The following is a 6,867-nucleotide window of genomic DNA, read 5'->3' as shown; positions in this document are numbered from 1 at the left end:
TCTACCTATGGAATGAGTATCAACTCAAGCAGAGCCAGTTGGGAGTCTTTTCAATTATCGATGTTCGGATGTTGGGATAGAGACATTTTATTTCAGACAGGGGGTAGGGATCGACCTACCAACACACGTGTCCAGCAGAGAAGCAATTACAGAAGCCAGACCTTCTACCTTCTGCACTCCAAAACAGAATTTTGGTCCAGGGAGTCAGGTGGTAGTGCAGCAGGTTAAGCACACTTGGCGCGAAGCGCAAGGACCAACATTAGGATCCTGGTTCGAGCCCCCAGCTCCCCACCTTCAGGAGCTTCGCTTCACAGGTGGTGAAGCACATCTGTAGTGTCTCTCTCCCTCTCTGTCTTCCCTTCCTTTTTCCACTTCTCTCTGTCCTATCTAACAATGATGACATCAATAACAACAACAATAACTACGACAATAAAAAACAACAAGGGCAACAAAAGAGAAAATAAATATTTTTAAAAATTAAATAAAAAAGAGAATTTTGGTCCATACTCCCAGAGGGGAAGAAATGATAGGGGGGAGATGACCAAAGGGCTATGAACTCCAATTTCATTAGCACCCAAAGAGAGAAGAGGAAAATAGGGAGGACATTCAGAAGTAGTAATAGGTGTTGGTGTGACTTAGAAAAAGAGAGAAGGCAGGACCAAAGGGGGAAAAATAGGCAAATATATATAAATATAGAGTTAGTTATAGAAATAAGAGTGGGGAGTCGGGCAGTAGTGCAGCAGCTTAAGTGCGTGTGGCGCAGAGTGCAAAGACAGGCGTAAGGATCCCGGTTCAAGCACCCGGCTCCCCACCTGCAGGGGAGTCACTTCACAGGCAGTGAAGCAGGTCTGTTGGTGTCTATCTTTCTCTCCTGTTGGGTAGTATGCCAGCTCCCCCTGGCTTCTGCTTAACCATATGCCTATATAGGGATTCTTCTTCTTCTAGCGTTTGCCCTTCTTCCGTAGCCAGTCAACAGCGTCAGGTTGAGCCTGACGTAAAGTTTCGAGACCTCCTTTGAATCTGGAGAGGTGGCAGTCGTTGACTATGTGGGTCATAGTCTGTCTGTAGCCGCAGGGGTAGTTCGGGTTGTCGCTGGCTCCCCAGCGATGGAACATAGCGGTGCACCGGCCATGGCCTGTTCAATAGCGATTGAGGAGGGCCCAGTCATAACGTGCTAGGTCCAAGCCGGGTTAACGCTTGCAGGGGTCTGTGATGAGGTGTTTGTTCTTTACCTCAGCTGACTGCCAACTCTATTTCCAAGAGACTGGAACAGAGAAGTTAAGTGTAGGCATGGGGGACCAGATTGGGTGACGAGATTTGTTCCCTTTCAAAGCTTTGGTCTATTTACATAAATCACTTTTACATTTACATAAAGCACCACACTCCCTCCAGGGCATTCGTGGTTTAGTGGTAGAATTCTCACCTGCTCCACCCCCTCTCCTTGTCACACCCTGATTCTCTCCTTGTCACACCCTGATCTTCCACCAGTCACTTTTCGTTCCACCCTCTCTATGTCACATCCTGTTTCCACTCTACTTAGGGAGTATAAAAACAGCTGCTCTTCTGATTAAAGACACTTGGAAATTGCTTTCCGGCTCCAAGAGTTCCAGAGTGTATCTCCTGCGAAGTTAGTGCGGCATGAGTTCCTGATCCCTCTCCCATGCAGCAGCCTAGATCAGCTCCAGTTGAGTTCTCTCCAACCCAGAGAGCACTAGCTCGGGAAGAAGCACCCTCAGGCTATCCCGGCACTCTCCACCTCTGTCTTCCCCTCCTCTCTCCATTTCTCTCTGTCCTATCCAAAAACAACAACATCAATAACAAGAGCAATAATAACTACAACAATGAAATAACAAGGGCAAAAAAAGGGAATAAATAAATATTTTTTTAAAAATAGTAATAATAGTCAACCCATATCTGTGACCCTAGGAGAACTACTGAAGTTTCCAATGGAGTGAATGGGGACACAAAACTCTGGTGGTGGGAACAGTGTGGAATTATACCCCTGTTATCTCATAACTTTGTAAATTACTATTAAATCACTAATAAAAGGGAGAGAGAAAAGAGAGAAGTCTTATTTCCACTGCAGTTGTAAATCTGGGAAGATGTGGATGGTTTAGCACTTGCACTAAGCCTGCTTGGGAATGTAACTGAATTGAGCCAAGCTAAGGCTATGTATACTATGACGTCATGCTTTTTTCTATTTGTTTGCTTTGCTTTTGTTTATTTTATTTATTTACTTTGGTCAGAGATAGAGAGAAATTAAGAGGGAAGGGGGAGATACAGAGAAACACTTGTAGCACCACTTCACTGCTTATGAAGCATTCCATCTGCTGGTGGGGCCCAGGGACTTGAACCCAGGTTATTTTTATTTATTTATTTATTTTCCCTTTTGGTGCCCTTGTTGTTTTTTACTGTTATTATAGCTATTATTGTTGTTATTATTGATTTTTGTCATTGTTAGATAGGACAGAGAGAAATGGAGAAAGGAGGGAAGACAGAAAGACTCTTGAAGACCTGCTTCACCACTTGTGAAGCGACTCCCCTGCAGGTGGGGAGCCGGGGCCCGAACTGGGATCCTTATGCCGGTCCTTGTGCTTCACACCATGTGCAGTGGGTTAAGCTACCACCTGACTCCTGAACCCAGGTTCTTATGCATCGTAATGTGTGCGCCACCACCCAGCTCCCAAGGGCAATACTTTGACAACAGTATTTGGGTTCTTGAATTTCACTTTGCTTAGACTCCTAGTCTGCATATTATATGGGTCAGTTAATTCCCATTTTACTCAAGTTAATTAGAGTTTAATATATCTGGCTTGTAATAGTAGAAAGTTTAATTAATATAGACATGAACTTGCCAATGAAGGATTGAGAAGATTTAGCAAGCCGTTCATCATGCAGAGAATGTGAGTCCCATAACCCCAATATCCATGATTTGATAAAGGAGTTGCTTCATGAATCCTTTTAGAGGACTGTAAAAGATGATTTGAAAAGATTGTGTTTTCTAAAGAAAATACAATTAGCTTCTTTACAAGTCAATTGGGCATCGTGAAAAGATTGAGGACCATCTTCTCTGCATTCTTACCATTTAACCCACGTTGTTCACAAGTCCTGATATTATTCCTCTGCCTAATCTCCCCACCTCGTCCTACTCCATGAAAAGTCTTCTATTCACATCTCATTGCTCCGCCATTAGTATTATATTCTTGGTAGATTAGGTGCTGACCTGAGGGTAGATGAAAATCTCTTTGAAATTAAGCTTGAGACCCCAAAACTATGACACGCTGTTAGCTAGATTAAAGGTGAAACTAAATCACAAAAGTAAGATATTTTAATTCTGATACCAATTTGGTTTGACTAGTATTAACATTTAGGTGTAATTGTATACATAGCACTCCAGTGTGTGTGTGTGTGTGTGTGTGTGTGTGTGTGTGTGTGTGTGTGTGTGTGTGTATGGTGTTACTCACTCATAAGTTATTGGGGTATATGCATATTCATATACATAGTTATGGGCTTCATCTCTGGTTCCAGATGGCAGAGATTTTGAATCCTGACACACTGTGTAACTTTGAACTAATTATTGCCTCTCTGTGTCTCATTCTCCTTACAAGCATGCAAAAAAAATAAATCTACCTCTTTTTGTGAAAACTCAGCTTCTGTGCAGAGTAAACCAGCTCCCACAGTGCCCAGAGCATAGCAAACATGCAATAAGTGCAGTGAGCTAACCTTCCTAAGACTGAAATCTAGTCTCAGTCTCCATTCAACTGTGGATGTGTAGATTCAGAATCGATCAGCCTCCTCATTGGCCTCTCTCTGCTACACAAGATGCCCTTCATCGTGTTTCTGTTTTGCCTCTGAGCTCAGGTGCGTGTTTCTCCATGCTGAATCTCTGTCCTGTGGGATTAGGCAGCAGGTGGCATGCTCATGAAAATTTACAATGGTGTTTCACCACCATGGCAAGTCACAGATGGTGTCCTGAGACTCCATTAAGGGAACTAGTGAGAAAACACTAAGGATGCCCATCAAGTCTCAGTTAATAATCATAGAAGTGGCTGGGAGATGATTCAGGGGTTCCAATACAGGACTTGCGAGCTTGAGTCTCTGGGTTCAGTTCTCACAACAGAGATGATGGAGTGAGACTGAATGGAGTTCTCATTAAGTAAGTAAATATTGTTTTTTTAAAAAACACACAAAGCACTCTCTTTTATGTATGCTTGTCAATGTTTTTGTTGGCTTGTTACCTCCATGAGTATTTTCTTTTTCTTTCTCATGTCCCAATTGTAGGTTTTCACTCTTTCTTTTTGGACAAACATTCTACTTTCTTGCCAACTTCCCTTCCCACCAGGCCTCCTCTGATCTCTATTTGTATCTCCTTTGCCTTCATGAGCAATCTAGTTGTTCAAGAGCGCCAAACAGATGAAATGAGCCGCACGGTAAGGCAAGTTTACGTGTCCTCGGAGGCCTCCCACAAGGTAACTGCTGACCTACATGCACTTCATTCAGAGAGCTTTGAAATTTGTTCAACTTGCTAACAAGTCAGAGAGTATTTACAGAGCAGGGATGAGTCAAATGGGGAACATGAACAGATGGAGAAGAGCCAGTTGTTATGCTTCAAGTACATTTCCCATACTGGAATGCATCAAAGCCTGGCGGTATGTACTGCATGCAAGTCACCCACACAGTATCAAACTGATTTAATTTACTACCAAACGCTTTGTTTGGCCATTACATAATCACAAATGTGCCCCCAAAGAGGCAGTACTGGAGCATCAGCCAGGGCGAGGAGCCAGCCAGACATGAGTTCTAGTCCTAGTTAAAGAATTCTTTCTACTTCCCTATAAGCCCTCAGTGGCCATTCTGATCTGTGACAGGGATGTACTTGAATGCCACTCCAGCCTGTTGACTGGTTTTCCTTTCATTTACCTGGCTGGTGAGGTGTCTAGCTTACTAGCCCAGTTCTAGAACATGCTAGACACATCAAATGGATAGCCAGCCTGATGGCTTGAGGTGCTGGAGTGACTCCCAGATCCAATGCCCCAGGTCCTCCCTCCTTCTTGTGAAATTGCCGCTCTGAAAACACAACTTAGAACAGCTTGGAAAGGGCCTGGAGAGGAAGCCCAGACCTCACCACTTCTCCCCCATAAGTCCTTGCTGTTAAATCTCCCACAAGCTTTAGGAACAAATTGTCAGCGATCCACTTAGCCAGCCCTAAACACCTCAGCCACTTCTACAGGATGAAGGGAAATTGCTTTCAGGGGTAGCTGCATCTCAAGAAAGTTGGCTACAAAATGGATTTCTATAAAGAGAATTCCATTTGCTCCTGGCTTCCATTACAAAATTGAAAAATTTGTCACACCGGGGGGAAAAAAATCCTCTCAGGAGACTAAAATGAACATTTGGGATGAAAAAGAAATTAATGGAAAGCTATAGCCGTGGCACATCTCTCATTGGAATGCACCGTGCTGGCTGGGAACCCCTAATGGTCTGCTTCTGCTTTGAATCCCTTTCAGCTTTTCATACAAGTGTTGGAACTCATGAACCTTACACACCCTGTCAGACCTCTTCCCTCTTCACCCAGATCTACTAGCCTTTCCTCCTATCGTGAAAGATTCCATTTCCACACTCTGGAACCTCTCGTAACTTGGTACAACTCACTCACATTCATGTGAACATAGCATTAGGCTGTGAGCTAACAACTGCTCACTCATTCACTTATTTATTCCTTGACATATTCCCACTAATGATTTGATGTAGATTATGGGAGTGAAAGGGAATTGTATGGCTGCATTTCAGATTTAGCTGTCTGGATTTGCCCTAATTCAGTCAGTTTTTGGCATTTCACTGTCATAATTTATAGCATCCGATCAAAAACATTAATCTACTTTGAGTTGAACAGTTGAATAGAGCACTTGCTGTCATCCCAGCCAAGAGATTCACTTCCATGCCCTGCCTAGTGAACTATATTTCCACCTCCTCTCCATAGCAGATACTAAGAAATCATGCAAAACTCTTCTCGAGAGATGGTCATTGGGGATCGGGTGGTGGCACACCTGGTTGGAAGCACAGCTCACAATGTTCAAGGACCCGGGTTCAAGCCCTAATCCCCACCAGGCAGAGGAGTGATGAAGCAGTGCTGCAGGTTTCTCTCCGTCTTCCTCTCCATCATCTCTTCCCTTCTCAATTTCTGTCATATCAAACAAACAAATTAACTGAAGTATGAGAAGCCCCTGCCCTTTTTTAAATGACATGAACATGTAAAAAGAAGTTTGAGTCTATCTGAGAAGACTGCCACTCTTGAACAAATATTAGTTTTCTCTCAGTAGTCATCTCCCCTGAGCATTTCTAGCTTCTCTTTCTATTTCTCTCCTTTGTAAATTCCCTATGAAAGCAAGTTGTGCTCTCTGAGGCCCAGCTCCACCTCCTCTCTATCTTTCGATAGAAACTGCGCATCCAGGCCTGGAGGTGGCACACCTGGTTAAGCACACACATTACAGTGCACAAGGACCCAGGTTCAAGCCCCTGGCCCCCACCTGCAGGGGGAAAACTTTATAAGTCGTGAAGCAGGGCTGCAGATGTCTCTCTGTCTCTCTCCCTATCTTCCTCCCTCTCAATTTTTCTCTGTCTCTATTCAATAATAAATAAATAAAATTGTTTTTTAAAACTTTGAAAAATACAGGTGGGAGTTGGGCAGTAGCGCAGAGGGTTAAGTGCAGGTGGTACAAAGTGCAAGGATCTGCGTAAGGATCCCGGTTCAAGCCCCTAGCTCCCCACCTGCAGGGGAGTCGCTTCATAGGCGGTGAAGCAGGTCTGCAGGTGTCTATCTTCCTCTCCCCCTCTCTGCCTTCCCTTCCTCTTTCCATTTCTCTCTGT

The sequence above is a fragment of the Erinaceus europaeus genome, chromosome 7 (assembly GCF_950295315.1).
Source record: "Erinaceus europaeus chromosome 7, mEriEur2.1, whole genome shotgun sequence".
NCBI lineage: Eukaryota > Metazoa > Chordata > Mammalia > Eulipotyphla > Erinaceidae > Erinaceus > Erinaceus europaeus.
The sequence above is the reverse complement of the archived record's forward strand: the minus strand, read 5'-3'. Positions refer to the sequence as shown.